The 16,063-nt window shown below is 48.0% G+C and overlaps 1 protein-coding gene across 1 annotated transcript in view; it reads right to left on the bottom strand.

Annotated features, from left to right (window-relative positions):
• The window catches only part of LOC147418028 (thymidine kinase-like), a 48,974-nt gene that overhangs the window by 15,289 nt on the left and 17,622 nt on the right, over window positions 1-16,063 (bottom strand). The window lies entirely within an intron of this gene.

The following is a 16,063-nucleotide window of genomic DNA, read 5'->3' on the forward strand; positions in this document are numbered from 1 at the left end:
GCCTACAATGTAATTCTGGTGAATGATCTGTTCTCGTCGGGGAAGGAAATGGCAAACATGGAGGCCACGGAGGGCCCTTAGCAGCAGCTCCCAGGGCTCCCCCACCTGTTGCCAAGACCTCACAAGGCAGTTGGCAAAGTTCCCTCCTGGTCACATTTCTACCCTGGCTCTCCTTCGACCTGCGTGTCCTTCACAGAGCTTATCTTATGGGACTTCAAGCTGATGCTAAGGTCTGCACAAGACCCACTCTTGACGACATGCATAATGGCTCCAGCCAAAGCATGGTCTGTAGCCAATGAACCAAGGCAGTGCAAAATAATGCCATTGCACATCTGCTCACCAGTCTATCACGTGACACATCCCAACCCTATGTGTCCGTGGACAAGCTACACCATAGCAGGGTTCTCGTCAATCAAGTCAAGTCTAGATTAGCGGTGATCTGGCACTTTTGTGAGTCTATTCGTAGACCGTGCATGCCCAATCACTTAGCATAGATGCATATCCTCCGGTTGCACACAGCATGATCATCGGAATTCCCATCAAAATCCATTAGCATCAGTTAGGGGAATTTTCCAATGCATTTAGCCTATTTTCCTATTTATTGGGATTTTCACTTATTATTTTTAAGTGACTTTCCAACAAAAGTAGGTAGGGCAATTTTGCTAAGTTAATATATAAGCAAACCCAAGTTAGCATAATTTGGCAGATGAACAGAGAACACAATAGACTTCCCCAAGCAGCAGGTGTTCCCTCCCTCTCTCAGCAAGACCCTCTCCAAGCCATCTTGGGAGACCCCTTCACCCACAGCCATCAGAGTTCTGGATCACCGCCTAGCATCTCATCTCTCTTGCGTTTTCCCCCAGCAACCATCGCCAGCAAGCCATTGAGCCTAGCATTTTCAGCATTACAAGGATCGCCAGCAAAGAGACCAGATCAGCGTTTTTTCACACAGTTCAGGCCAGCGTTTTTGCAAGCCTCTAACGCCAGCCAAACCCAGCCTTTACAGCGATTTCAGCCCCTTACCACCCTGCTGTGGCAGCATTTTCAGCAGCCTGTCGAAACCCTAAAAACGCAGCAAACCCTAAAAACCAGCGTTTTCTGTCAGCAGCTATACCAACGAATTCTTCATCAGTTCAGCAATAGGAAACAGTCCAGATCAGCCACAAAAGAGTCCCAGTTCCAGCCATGAAGCCGTCGTCGTCACCATCGTCGTCGTAACCATCGTCGTCATCGGCATAGTCCAACAGCATCAGTCCTTTGCATTCGCATTGTACTCTTTCATGCAATCAAGTAGACCACTCTCGCCGACGAGAGTGGGGCCTTCGGAGGAGGGTTTTACAACCCCTCGGTGTCGTATCTCTTCTCTCTCCTTCTCTCAGTCTCATTCATTTGCACGCACTAGATCCACTCACTTTGTTCATGATCACCACACTCTCTATAAGACGGAAAGCTCTCTCTTTCCCTAAGAACTAAAAGGAACCTTGAGCAGTACAGATCACTAATCTTGAGAAAATACAACATTCATTCCGCTGCACCTAACATTGGTATCAGAGCTTTCGAAGTGTTCTGCATTACTCAAGGAAACAACCACAAGAACCACAAGAATTTTTTTTGCTTGTTGCGATCGCACGAACCCAAGTGTACTTGGGCGTGGCGATTCCTAATCGTGTTTGGTTGAAAAGTGACAGGAATCCCAAGAAAGAAGGGCTTGTCCAGCCTCCCCTTGTGTCTCTTTTCACTCATTGAGAGCGGACCGTGCACTTAGCGGCCAGCCAATCGACGTGAGGTGGGAAAAAGCAACCTTGGTGTGAGCGCAAGGCCACCAAGGGGTGCGCCCGCAGAAAAGAGTAGAACTCGCGTGAAGAGAAGATCCTTCTCCAACGCGATTGGCAAGCGAAAGAAAACCTCAAGAACCCCAAGAACCCAAGACCCTCAAGACTCAAGAACCTCAAGAACCCTAGATTCTCACGAATCAAGGACCTCAAGAACCTCAAAACCCTCAAGACTCAAGAACCTCAAGAACCCTAGATTCTCACGAATCAAGGACCTCAAGAACCTCAAGACCCTCAAGAACCAAGTTCCTCGCGAGCTTAAGACCCCAAGATCATAGTGCATGGTCGTCACCCGAAGCGGCATGGATACTTTGCCTTCAGGTGATGAGCATGAGAGAGGCGACGAAGGATTCTCCCCACCAAGAGGTTTTTCCAACCCTCCCCCTTCGCCATCTACGCCAGACCTTATGGAGGCAATGATGAAGCAAATGATGGCCATGATGGATCGACAGGACGACAAGCGCCTTGCTTTGGAACGCGAGCGCGACGCAAGAAAAGAAAGGAAGGAACTAAGGAAGGAAGAAGCCGCAGCAAGAAACGCAGCATTGGAGGCCGATCGTGCTGCGCATAGATTGGCTATGGAGGCCGATCGTGAAGCTCAAAGGGAGCTTCGCAATCAAGAATTTCTTGCCCTAGTCCTAGCCTCGAAGACCGATCCACCCAAAGATCGGGGAAGTTCGTCAAGTGGCGCAAGCCACGACGCGGATTCCAATCATCCAGTCACAAAAAAGTTAACTTTCAGTAAGTATGACGGTAAGATGGATGCTACAGTGATTCATTCTTGGTTGCATCAATTTAATGCTTATTTTGCGACAACTAAGAAGACAGGGAATAGCAAAGTATTGACGGCAGCTATGTACCTTGCCGGTGATGCCATCAATTGGTACCACGCATGGCAAGAGGCACAGCTAGCCGCGCACCTAGAGACAGCCGACGATTTCACGCCCCTCTTTTAGTTGGGCTGATTTCCAAGACAAGCTCAAGGCACGGTTTATGCCACCTCAGTACCTCGCACGATTGAAAGACGATTGGCGCGCTCTCAAGCAAAATGGTATGCCGGTTATGTCTTTTTCTAATCGTGTTTTGCAGCTAGGTACCCAATTACGCATGTCGGATGATGAACGCAAAGAGGCTTTTCTCTTTGGATTGGACGAGTATATCAAGTACGATGTCGAGGTATTCGATCCAATCGATCTCAACAAGGCGGTAGCGATTGCTCTCGCACAGGAGATGAAGCACAACAAGGGAAAGCCTAAGGAGAACAAGACTTCCACAAGTACCTTGCAGACTCCTCAGAACGGTAAGAACGGTAAGAATGGTAAGAATGATAACTCTTCTAACCAATCTTCCAACAGTATCTCAACAAAGAATTCTTCCAATGAATCTAAGGGTAAGGCTAACACTATTGCTAAACCTAAGCTTACTCCAGATGAAAAGGTAGCACAAGGAATTGTAGGAGGTTACATCACTGCGGAAGAACAAAGCACGTATTCTAAAGAAGGTCGTTGTTTTCATTGTCACATTAAGGGTCACATAAAAAGAACATGTCCTAAGCTTGAATCGAATGAATCTAAAGAACCCACAGCACCCACTACATCTGTCAATGCAATGAATGATAACACGATTGTGCCCAAAGTTTCTCAGGACGCTCCCATTGATGATTCTCTCATTAAATGTTATGGTCGTACGTCGGGGCACCGTTTTGTCATATTGTAGTATGCATGATGTGATTAGCCCCTCTCTTGTTGAGAGAGTCCGCCTTGAAGTTAGTCCGAGATCTCCTATCGAGGTCTCTGGCTTTTGCCCTGGTATGGACGCTCTCATCATCACGAAGGAGTGCCTTGATGTGTTGTTTGCAATTCAACAGACTGCCTTCACTAGAAGATTTGTTGTTTCTCCTCTCTCAGGATGTGATATGATTTTAGGCATGAAATGGTTTTGTGAAATCAACCCTCTCGTTGATTGGGAGGCTAGCACTTTAACTCTCAATGCCAAAAGTGAATCTCCTACTGTCTTTCATGGAATGGATACTTCTCCTTCTCCATCTCTCATTGCTAATATGCAGGACAAGATTGAAAGAATTCGAGAAAAGGAGACTCTCTCAGTCTATACTTCTCCACAGCATGACACACAGGATTTGCATGATTATGCAAAGCATGATGATTTGAATAATAATGATTTGCATGATGATTTGGATGAAAAGCATGATGAATTGCACGAAGATGATGTGATTGATGATGTGTTAGTTGATGCTTTTCCTAGCGAAACTAACCTCGTGGTAGATTCGATCAATCACGCAAAAGCGATCTTGGCTTTCGAGTCGAGGTCCACAAAACCCCCACAGGACGATTCGATCATTCAGGACGAACCGATCTTGGCTCTCAAGCCTTGGTCCAAAGAACCATCACAGGAAGTATTGTGTGTTCGCATGATTGATACGCACGCATTGTTCGAGTGTTTCATTCGTGAAGGTTTCCTGTATTTTAGTCAGCATCGTTATGTGATCCCTTTTCCTAGGCATGACATATTGTATGTTGAGCACGTTTCTATCATGGATGAGCACGAATGTATCCGGATTGTTCATGAAAAGTTGAACAGTTTGTATGTCAAGAAGTCACATTCCATGTCTCTTCCTTGGTATGACACAGTTTCCGAAAGAGCACATGATAGTATGAGCACCAAGCATGGGCATTTCCATTGTGATTTGCCACAGTTGATTGATTTCGATCAAACTGAAAAAATTCGACCTCATTGTTTGCATGTGTTTGATGAACGGTTTGTCACTCTGTCTATTTGTTCATCTACATTGCATGCACAGTCTTTAGAGAAGACAAGATTTTTTTCCTTCACTTTACATGGAATGGGTATGTTCATGGTTTTGTGTTGGAGATTGTTTCAGGAATTTTCAGCCATGGAGATTCTTGAAGATGGAAGAAGCACGACTCTAGACGAAGTTGAAGCAAGAAACGAGATTCAGAAGACTTTGTGTCGCTTTCGGCGCGGCCCAAAGAAGCAAGCGTTGCAGACCTTTATGAAGTTCAAGTACCGCACGACCCACACATTAGAGTGGGCCGACGAAGAGTCCCTTCCAGGATTCCGGATACCGTTGGCGATCTCCCTCGACGCCATACAGTTCGGTACCAGTACCTCACTTTGAAAAGGAGGGGATGTCACGTGACACATCCCAACCCTATGTGTCCGTGGACAAGCTACACCATAGCAGGGTTCTCGTCAATCAAGTCAAGTCTAGATTAGCGGTGATCTGGCACTTTTGTGAGTCTATTCGTAGACCGTGCATGCCCAATCACTTAGCATAGATGCATATCCTCCGGTTGCACACAACATGATCATCGAAATTCCCATCAGAATCCATTAGCATCAGTTAGGGGAATTTTCCAGTGCATTTAGCCTATTTTCCTATTTATTGGGATTTTCACTTATTATTTTTAAGTGACTTTCCAACAAAAGTAGGTAGGGCAATTTTGCTAAGTTAATATATAAGCAAACCCAAGTTAGCATAATTTGGCAGATGAACAGAGAACACAACAGGCCTCCCCAAGCAGCAGGTGTTCCCTCCCTCTCTCAGCAAGACCCTCTCCAAGCCATCTTGGGAGACCCCTTCACCCACAGCCACCAGAGTTCTGGATCACCGCCTAGCATCTCATCTCTCTTGCGTTTTCCCCCAGCAACCATCGCCAGCAAGCCATTGAGCCTAGAGTTTTCAGCATTACAAGGATCGCCAGCAAAGAGACCAGATCAGCGTTTTTTCACACAGTTCAGGCCAGCATTTTTGCAAGCCTCTAACGCCAGCCAAACCCAGCCTTTACAGCGATTTCAGCCCCTTACCACCCTGCTGTGGCAGCGTTTTCAGCAGCCTGTCGAAACCCTAAAAACGCAGCAAACCCTAAAAACCAGCGTTTTCTGTCAGCAGCTATACCAGCAAATTCTTCATCGGTTCAGCAATAGGAAACAGTCCAGATCAGCCACAAAAGAGTCCCAGTTCCAGCCACGAAGCCGTCGTCGTCACCATCGTCGTCATCGGCATACTCCAACAGCATCAGTCCTTTGCATTCGCATTGTACTCTTTCGTGCAATCAAGTAGACCACTCTCGCCGATGAGAGTGGGGCCTTCGGAGGAGGGTTTTACAACCCCTCGGTGTCGTATCTCTTCTCTCTCCTTCTCTCAGTCTCATTCATTTGCACGCACTAGATCCACTCACTTTGTTTGTGATCACCACACTCTCTATAAGACGGAAAGCTCTCTCTTTCCCTAAGAACTAAAAGGAACCTTGAGCAGTAAAGATCACTAATCTTGAGAAAATACAACATTCATTCCGCTGCACCTAACACAGTCGCTCATTGACACGATGAAAGCAGTACAAGCAGGATGTAGCGCCCCCCTCGCTCTGTTAAAGATGGGCTTGAAGGCCCCCACCCCCTTGTCGTCCATAGCTCGCAGGAAGAGAGAGAGAGAGAGAGAGAGAGAGAGAGAGAGAGAGAGAGAGAGAGAGAGAGATGAAATGAAATGAAATGTTATATTAACGTCTTCAAAAGGCCAAAGTGACCTATGAGACCAGAAAGTTACAATGTGGTGGATCTGATACAAAGTCAGAGTAACAAGATGACAAAATGACAGAATGACAAAATGATAAAATGACAAAATAAAATACTATGGAATCCTAAACTGCTGACGACATGCATAATGGCTCCAGCCCAAGCATTGTCTGTAGACAATGAACCAAGGCAGTGCAAAATAATGCCATCGCACATCTGCTGACCAGTCGCTCATTGACATGATGAAAGCAGTACAAGCAGGATGTAACTCCCCCCTCGCTCTATTAAAGATGAGCTTGAAGGCCCCCACCCCCTTGTCGTCCATAGCTCGCAGGAAGAGAGAGAGAGAGAGAGAGAGAGAGAGAGAGAGAGAGAGAGAGAGAGAGAGAGAGAGAGAGAGAGAGAGAAATGAATGTTATATAAACGTCTTCAAAAGGCCAAAGTGACCTATGAGACCAGAAAGTTACAATGTGGTGGATCTGATACAAAGTCAGAGTAACAAGATGACAAAATGACAGAATGACAAAATGATAAAATGACAAAATAAAATACTATGGAATCCTAAACTGCTAGGTGTGAACTAAGCAGCTAAACAACTAGCTGGGATAGCTAGATCATAGGAGATCCAGTATCTGTCGTTGGCGGATCTCATAAATCTCCTCCATGGTCAGTAGTCTGACTGGGCGTCATGCATGTCGAGCCAAAGTGATCCGAATCCTCTGATGCAGCCTCCGTCAATGCTATGTAGTCCTCCGCAGTCGCGGGCGTCTGGATCTCCCCAGCTCAGTCACTCGATCGATCAGTGTGCCTCTGGTGTAAGGCGACGAGCTCTGTTGTGGTAGTAACTGCTCCGGGTGTCCAGTGGCAGCTCTAAAGAAGTCTGTGATCTGTCTTTGAGACTGGCTACCTCTCCTCTCATCAGGCTCTCTCTGTGTCTGCGCAGTTCGAGCAAAAACAAACCCAGGCATCTTTGATCCTCATACCGCATCACTCTAGAGAATGGTCCAAAGCCCTCTCTGAACAAGCAATGGAAGCGGCCTCATATCTCGTAGTAGACGGGGCAGTGGCATGCGTACTGCAACTCTGTCTCAGGCTCGATGTCACACGGGGCATGTCCTGGCCTCTGCTGGTACTCCGCTGTATCTCCCAGTCTCGATCCGCAGCTGGTGTGAAGATGTGCGTATCTGGCCAATAGCCCATCGTATCCCATGAGACAAGTGGGTGTCCATGTATCTGGGCCTCGTCACAAAACCATCCTCCATAAGCTGGAGGAGATGCTCTCTGTAGAAAGCCATCTTCGTGCCCAGCTCCTGTGTTGGTTGTATCCATGTCCTCTTGGTGTCTAGCTGAGTCAAGTCCTGGCAAATGAACCTGGTGATCTCGAACTGTGTAAGAGTCAGAGAGGGCGCATCCAGTGAGTACTGGAAGGGCGGCAATCTGTCTATGCTGAACCCATGCGCCTAAAACCATGATGTCATCTCCCCATACCAGCATGTTGTATCTCCTTGCATGGCTAACTGTCGAGAGGACTCAAGTGCAAGGCGTACATATCTGTCTCTGGGAAGTTCCCACATGTGGTGTATGAAGGAGACAGATCTGGTGAGCGCCTCAACCACTAGTGGTGGGGCAGCTAGCTTTGCTCGTACAATAGCACGTGGTACTGAAGCCTTGGCTCTAATGAGCCGCGAGATCATAGACACCTCTCCATGTCCCCCCATCGATCACTGCGGCCAGTCCTAGAGATCGCTGCTCTAATGAGCCGCGAGATCATAGACACCAGAGGCTTCTCCATGTCCCCCCATCCATCACTACGGCCAGTCCTCCCCGTGATGATCGAGTGAAGGTCCCCAAATCTCAGCTCCATAAAGCAATGCAGAAGCCACCAAAGTGTCAAAGAGCCAGAGCTTCGCCCGAGGCTCCTGAAACTGAACCTGTGAACACATCCTTTCCAATCTACCCAATGCTGCATGGGCTCTGGTCAATCTAGTCTCTGCTGCCCTTCTCAATGAAAATGCTGGCCCACTAAATACCACTCCAAGGTAAGTATAAGCATCTGTATACTCCACCTTCTCCTGGCCGTATGTGAATGCGAGCGCTGATCTCCTGATCCACTGTGGGGTAGCGAGCGCGAGCAGTTTTCGTGCTAGCAATGCAAAAAGGCATGCCTCTCCCCTAAGAAAACATCCCCCTAATTTTCAAAAAAAAACTTCTCTTTAATAAGGCTGCCATATTAAGGCTGCAACCATTGGGCAGGCCAAAAACCACTCATGAGATCACAACATAATAAACTTGAAAGATTCACCCATCATAGCTCTATTTATCTACCAATCGTATATGCCCTTTGGGCAGTCTCAACAGAGATCTACTGGAGGCCAGAGAGATTCACAGAATCAAGGCTATCTACCATTGAGTAAATATAGAATCTAAAATTATTCAGTGCCCATGTAATGAGTATCCTGCAGCCAATAAAAAATCGTGCATTTTACTAACCACCTATTTTTCATTAAGAAAAAGGAAAGGCAGCACTATGGCCTCACCCCTTTGGGACAGGCCAATACCCAAGGCATCTCTGATCCTGATATCTCATGACCCTCGATAGTGGTCCAAAACCCCCTCTGAAGAGAGAGTGAAAGCGCCCCGGTATCTCTTAGTACACCGAACAATGACTTTTGTATGCAGATCTATCCCAGGCTCCAAATGGCATAGCTGGCATATCCTAGCCTCAGCAAGTATCCCCCTAAATCTGCCAGTCTCGACCTCAAGCTGATGTGAAACCAATAGTGCACCGTCTCCCTCAAGATACATGTGTATCCATGTAACTAGGTCTAGTCACCATCCCGTCCTCCATCAATTGGAGAAGATGCTCCCTATAGAAAGCCATCTTCGTGCCCAACTCTCGTGTCGGTGTAGCGCGGATAATGTGTCATGCTCTCTACAGTGGGTGGTCCTCAGTGCAATGTGCGTGACAATCTCACTCAAACAGACTGAAAAGAAAGGAAACAATAGACATCAACAGAGCTCACAAAGGCACAACAGCAGACCAGAACATATGACTCGACTATCTCAAAGAACCAATACAGACTCTGGCGTGGCAGCACACTCAGCTCCAGCCCAAGACTCACAGGTACAATGGGGGTGTCGAGGCTCAGATGTGCCAGATGATGAAGACGTGCTCTGTGTATAGACTCACTCTGGACGACTACGTGAAAAAATCCCACTGACCAAAACGCTACTACTCATATATACAACCATAAAGAGCCACCAACGGCTCATAAATGACAGCACCTAAGTCTATCCCCACTCGATGGCGGTGGTGACCTGGCCACAATGTCCACTAAACCACCGTATCCCTGCCACGTGTCGCAGCCCAGCGAGTCCGTCTAGTGTGAACCGACCAGACCAAAGACCAATTGTAAAATCCAAATTGTACTAACTGTACTGTGAAAGTGACACTGACACTGTAGCCTGCTACAGGTTGCCCGCCACAAGACCGCTTCTCGTCCCGAAGAGCGGAACTGAAGAACTGAAAGATCGGCAATCTACTGTTGGTAGTCGGATGATGGAGGAGGGGGAGGCTGGTAGAAAGGTGGGTAAGGAGATGCAGGCCATGTGTATGGTGGGGGGTAGTGGCCATGAGGAGGGCACATCGGATATGGAGTGGCCACCCTCGGAGCAGCAACAAACTAAGTAGGGTGAGTAGGTGGAGCAGGTGGAAACCCAGGGAAAGACTGAGTAGGCTGAGAAGGCGGGACAAGTGGAAACCCAAGAAAAGACTGAGTAGACTGAGATGGTGGAACAGGTGGTTGGAATCCAGGGAAGCTGTAGAAGTGCTGAGGGAAAGAGGTGGACTGGGAGGGGGAGGCCATAGAGGGTCCATGAAATTGTGATGAAGCCGATCCTGCTGGCTTAGACTCCATAGTGGTAGGATTTGTTTTCTCTGCTGCTTGAGAATCCCCTGAATGGGCTTAGGAAACATCCCTCTATATCCTGTTGCCATAGCAGGAACTTGCGTAGAAACCAGGGCTGTAGTTGTAGCTGTAGTTGTAGCTGTCTGTGAAATGACTACAGCTTGGTATTTGGCACATGAGGGACACACTGTATGTACCACAAGAGAGAGGTCCTGAACTGCGGCCATATCATTTGCCTCTTTTAACTATATTTGTTGAGTGTGGACAATATGTTTGAGGTCCACTACCTGTTGAGTGAGGACCTTTATGCGACGTTGAGCCGTAGCAATTAACATGTCCCTATCCATCGCTTGTTGCAAATGGCTGCACACTTCCCTTTGCATACTGTCATAGACAGCGCGATGCAGACTGTTGGTTCCTTGCAATGAGAGGGCTGCATCCATAATCGTCGAAATGGCTCTTTTGTCTACATCTAAAAGTCTGTGGGCTTGAGGCACAAAATTGGCATATATGTCAGGCTGTTCAGATGTAGGTGTCCCAGAGCTAGATGCCCCTGCAGTATCCCTAGGTGCCCCTGCACTAAGAGTAGTACGCGGTGATGCCGACACAATTGGAGGTTGTGTTTTGGTGCCTGCAACACTACTCACAAGAGGTGGTGTGAAAGTAGAGGTGGCCACAGAAGTAGTCATGCGCACTCCTGGTGTTGCACTATGGACGTCGGAGATTTTGACCTGTGATTCGGAGAAGGGTAGTGTTGCTAGCTCCTTAGTCGAATCTTTTTGTATTGTCGTCCTCTTGCGCAAGGTGCCTTTCCCTTTGGCCATTTTGGAACGGCCTTGTTCTTGTTCTTTAGCATCATCTTGCAAGGTGAGAACAGCGGTTGCATCTGCCTTTTGTTGCATAATTTGCACTACCCAATACATAACAGGGGCATGAGAGTGCAGCAACAGTTCCTGGCACGCATTTACAGTGTCTTCAGGGGAGAGATTCGAGAAGGTTTTGGTGGCGGGTGTCACGAGGACGTGGCAGTTATTAACCATGTCACAGAGATGTGGCAACTACTAACCTTGGTTGTTGGTTTCTTTCCAATGGGGTTTATTTTATTTGTTTTGAGACCCTCTTTTTGAAGTAGCAAACGGTCGGACATTGTATGGCCAATGTGAACGGTAGTTTCACCCGCAGACGCGAAGTGGTCGCCACTGGAATTCGTATGGTAAGAGGATGTCTAGGCTCAGAGCAACATCATATAGGTCCCCCCGTCGCACTTAGCAAGTTGGTGGATACTAGGAAGTGAACTCAATTAAGGCGTAAAGTCAAGGTGGGACTACCAACAAAAAGTATCCGACAGTTGGGCCACATTGCACGTTTGGATGCGGTCCCAATGAGGATAGATGGTCAGAAGACCAGTGGGAGCCCAACGGAAGCATCTCCTAAAATTTAGGGAACTGCTATTTTGGGCCATGAAATGTGTTCGCGTCATTACCTCCGGTATGACTAGGGGAACATTTTACAACTCTGCCGCGAAGTCAACTGGGCAACCGGTCATGATATTTTTAAGCGGCGAACCCGAAACGGGAAAATGCTTGAAAATGCGCCAAGTGGCAAATTCTCATACACTTGCCTCTTGCGGAAAAATGAGCGCTGATTTTTAAGATGGGAGAGGCCTCATTTCAGTATTTGTCACAGGTTAAGAGCTATGGAGTGCTTCCTTTCCCTCTCATGTACAGTGTGGTGCTAGGAGTGATGCCCTGCACACTACACACTGCTCTCTCTCTCCCCTACGTGCAGTTATGTGATGCCCCACAAGAGGGCTACTCATTTGACTGATGTACAGTTGTGTGGGTTCATGCTTTTGCGCTGAGGCAAGAGCCTCCTTGAGCAGAAACAGGGGTAGCTAGCTGCTGCTCCAAAGCAGGCACGGGTGAGGGTCATAACCTCACTGTACAGGTGCAAAATCAGCGTTGTGTATGCGCTGTAATTTTACTGTTTTTCAGCCATACGGACGCCAGGACCATTGGGAATCGTGCCCCACTGGCAGGGGATAGTTCGGGGACTGTTTGGGGCTGAAAACTGGCCAAAAACCAGTAAATACAGCGTACTGAATTTACTGTTTTTGGGCAGGAATCAGAGGGTATACGCCAGTGCAAGTGAGTTCTAGCAGGGGAATTGGTTTCGCGCAAGTTTTGGGGCTGTTATGCTGCCAAAATTTGGCCAAATCAAATGGTATCTAGGTGGATACACGTGAAGGATTCCCAGGACCTTACCTTGTAATTTACCCTCCTAAAGAATAAAGAAATACCAAAAGGGGCGCCAATTTTGGGGCCTACAGGTTGTCGGTGTCTGCTCGGAGCATTCTAGCTTCCGAGCTGTGTGTGTTCAAGTATTAATTCCCGTCGCAGGTTTCCTTTGCAAGGTGCTCTGTGTGTGTGTTTAAAGTAAAGAATTTCGGGTGAAAGCCAACGCCTACCGCCCTACGGGCCAGTTTCAGCGGGCAAAGGTGCCAGCACATTCAATATTCCCATAGCCTGTCTGATATCCTCCACTGTAAGTGTAGTTCCATTTAGCTTTGGAAAAGTAAGCAAGAGGGAACTTAGCTTGGCACTAGAGATTGTGCAAGACAAATCGGCCTGAGCCAAATTTTGGAGACCCAAGTGTATCATTTGCTACTGAGAGAACACATCTTTGAGTGCCAGGTTTGGCGCCTGTAAATGATAGATCATTAGTAAAGGTACCTTCGAGATGGCACCTAAAGGGCGAGGCACCTCGAGAGTGGTGACCTTGCCAGCAGTGACTGATTGGGGTGAATCTTCCTCTGAAGATTCTTCTAAAAGCTGCTCTGAACTAGGAGTATAGTCTGATTTATTGTCAGAGCTATCCCCAGAGGCAGAGGACTCTTCCTCCGACTAGAGGTGCTACTCTCTATTCCGAGTACGAACCATCTTGATAAACTGTGCCCGAGAATCTTCAACTGATGAATCTAAAAAAAAACTGTATTCTTAAGTCCTGACCGCACGGAGCACGGAGAGAGAACTCCTGGAGGCACACCTGGTGATGGAGAGAGGCCTAGAGATCGAACGCCTAAAGGAACGCCCGGCTGAAAACATGCAGAGAGAACTCGCTGCTAAATTTTATGAAAGTGAGGCTGATTTTACGCTGAGCTTTAATTTAAAGCCAGGTAAGTATAGGTGTCAATTGCTTTTAATGTGCTTTTTTGTTTTTTTTGCATAGGCCCGAGAGTGAGGGCGAGGGCGAGGGCAGCTTGGCAAGGGCGAGGGCGAGAGGAAAGGGATGGAGAGGGGCGAGGGCGGGAGGATGGCAAGGGGCGAGAGGGGTAGGGGCAAGGGCGAGGGCGAGGGCGAGGGCGAGGGGGAGGGGGAGGGGGAGGGGGCGAGGGGAGGTTTAAGGGCGAGGGCGAGGACGAGGAGATAGGGGAGGGCAAGACGCGAGGGCGAGGGATAGGGGAGAGGATAAGGGCGAGGGCGAGGAGATGGGGGGAGGGCGAGAGGCGAGGGCGAGGGGAGGTGTTAAGGGTTAGGGCAAGGGCAAGGGCAAGGGCAAGGGCGAGGGCGAGGGCGAGGGCGAGGGTTAGCGGGGGTAATGGCTAGGGCGAGGGCAAGGGTTAGCGGGGGTAATGGCTAGGGCGAGGGCAAGGGGAGGGGGTAAGGCGAGGGCAAGGAGATAGGGGGAGGGGTAGAGGAAAGGGCAAGGGGAGGGGGTTGAGAGGAGAGGCAAGGGCGAGGGTTGAGGGCAGAGGGTAAGGGCAAGGGCGAGGGTTGAAGAAGAAGAAGAAGAAGAAGAGAGTTTTAACGTGTAGGAAACTATCCCAAGAGACCTTAAAGATAGCCGGCGCCGAGGAGTTGAACTCAAGACCTGTTATTCAAGAGGGAAATGGCATAACCAATCTACCACTTGGGTGATAGAAAGGGCAAGGGAGGGGTGAGGGGAGAGTCAGGGCAGCAAGGCTTCAGGGCGAGGTAACATTGATATTTTCGAGGCACTCAGCAGCAAAGAGAATGAGTGAGAGGACATCAGAAGCACCAAACAGGCAAAGGGACGAGCAAAGCACGAGCAGGGAAGATTCTCGGAATCGGAGATCATCTAACCCCTCTGAAAGAATCCGTGGCAGATAAAACGCGAAGTAAAATTGCTAGTGAACATGGTACCTTCATAAATACACCACTCAATAATACTAAGGCATTTATGCATAGCAAAAGAACTTAGTTTCACTTGAGACGTTATAGATCAACAGAATTTTGTGCTTTGAAAAAGGGCATGAATCGGAGTTGAGGTGGGTAGGTTACGCCCAAGACTAGAATCATTCCTACACACAAAAGAGGGGTTACATAGGATACAGACAGAGAGTGAAGGAGATGGTTTATCCAATTCTAGAATCAAGCCCATTGAACGCAACAGAGTCAGCAGAAGGAGAGCTGTATAAGGAGAGGGTGTATGAGATAGGATGAAAAAGAACAGCAGGGATGTCGAAGATAGTGATCCAGAAGTTATTTAAGGGTTAAGGAGTCGGCGAAGATCAACACTTGATTTTAGACCGTTGATCGTCAGCTTAAGCATGATAGCATTTTATCCTAAATCCATTGACTAAAGGCAGCGGAACTCCTTCAAGGGTGGCTAATTGTACAGCTCCGTGGGGTAGAACCTCCATCACCTTATATGGTCCTTGCCAAGCTAGGACCAACTTCGTTGCTTTTTCCAGATACTTAGCTTGATAAAGTAGCACCAGTGCTCCTTGCGTTATTTGCGTCTTTCTGAGATGGCGATCATGTCAGGCTTTGCGACGAAGTTGCTCTGCTTTCAGAGCCAGATAAGCCAAACTTCGGCTTTCATCCAGAAGGAAAGACGAGAGACAGATGCCGACCCCAAATCTCCATTGGCACGCAGACTCCCGACTCGCGGAGATCCTGAGTTGAATTCGAAGGGTGCTATCGCTTCCAAACCGAAAGCTAATTGAAATGGAGTGTGATTGGTTGTGGCTTTGAAAGAAGTTCGATATGCCCAAAGGGTGCCATGGATAGCTTGAGCCCAAGTCGAAGGATGAAGATGACATGCTTTCCGTAGGACTGCTATCAGAACCTTATTAGTGCTCTCTGCCTGCCCGTTTGCTCTAGGGTAATAGGAACAAGATTTTCGATGAAAAATCTTGTAGTTGGGAAGCAAGGTTGAAATTGTTTCATTCACAAAGTGACTACCCCTATCATTGGTGATTTCCAAGAACATTCAAACCTGCACAAAATATTTTCGTAGAGAAACTTGGCTACCGTAGTGCCAGTGCAGTCCGTTGTTGCCAGTAGCTCTGCCCACTTTGTTGCATAATCTGTAGCGACTAAGAGATACTTCCAATTGCCGGGTTGGGCGGAGGGAGTAATTGGACCTACAAAATCAATGCCCCATCTCTCAAAGGGCTGCCATGCCATCAATGTGACATAAAAACGTGTTCGGCCCTCCGAAAGAGCCTCCTCGGAAAGTTTGACCTGTTGCAAGTCAGCCATTGCTGCTAGGAAGGCTCCATCAATGTTCGAAAGCATAGAGATTGGCCTATTCTTTTCACCACTTAAGGGTTCGACATTTTGATAAGGTTGCGGAAGTGATGGAGGAGATGGTCCTGTTGGCAAGCTTAAACCCAGGGCTGCTCTTTGTGCCCGAGTGAGCACGCCAGCGGGCTCTGCCACTTGTTGTGGCCGAACTTTATGTGTAGCACGTGCTGGCTGAGGGGTGGTGTTCACTGTGATTAGATTGATCTTCGGGAATGTA

This window comes from Adiantum capillus-veneris, chromosome 30 (genome assembly GCF_014529385.1).
Source record: "Adiantum capillus-veneris isolate H3 chromosome 30, ASM1452938v2, whole genome shotgun sequence".
Classification (NCBI taxonomy): domain Eukaryota; kingdom Viridiplantae; phylum Streptophyta; class Polypodiopsida; order Polypodiales; family Pteridaceae; genus Adiantum; species Adiantum capillus-veneris.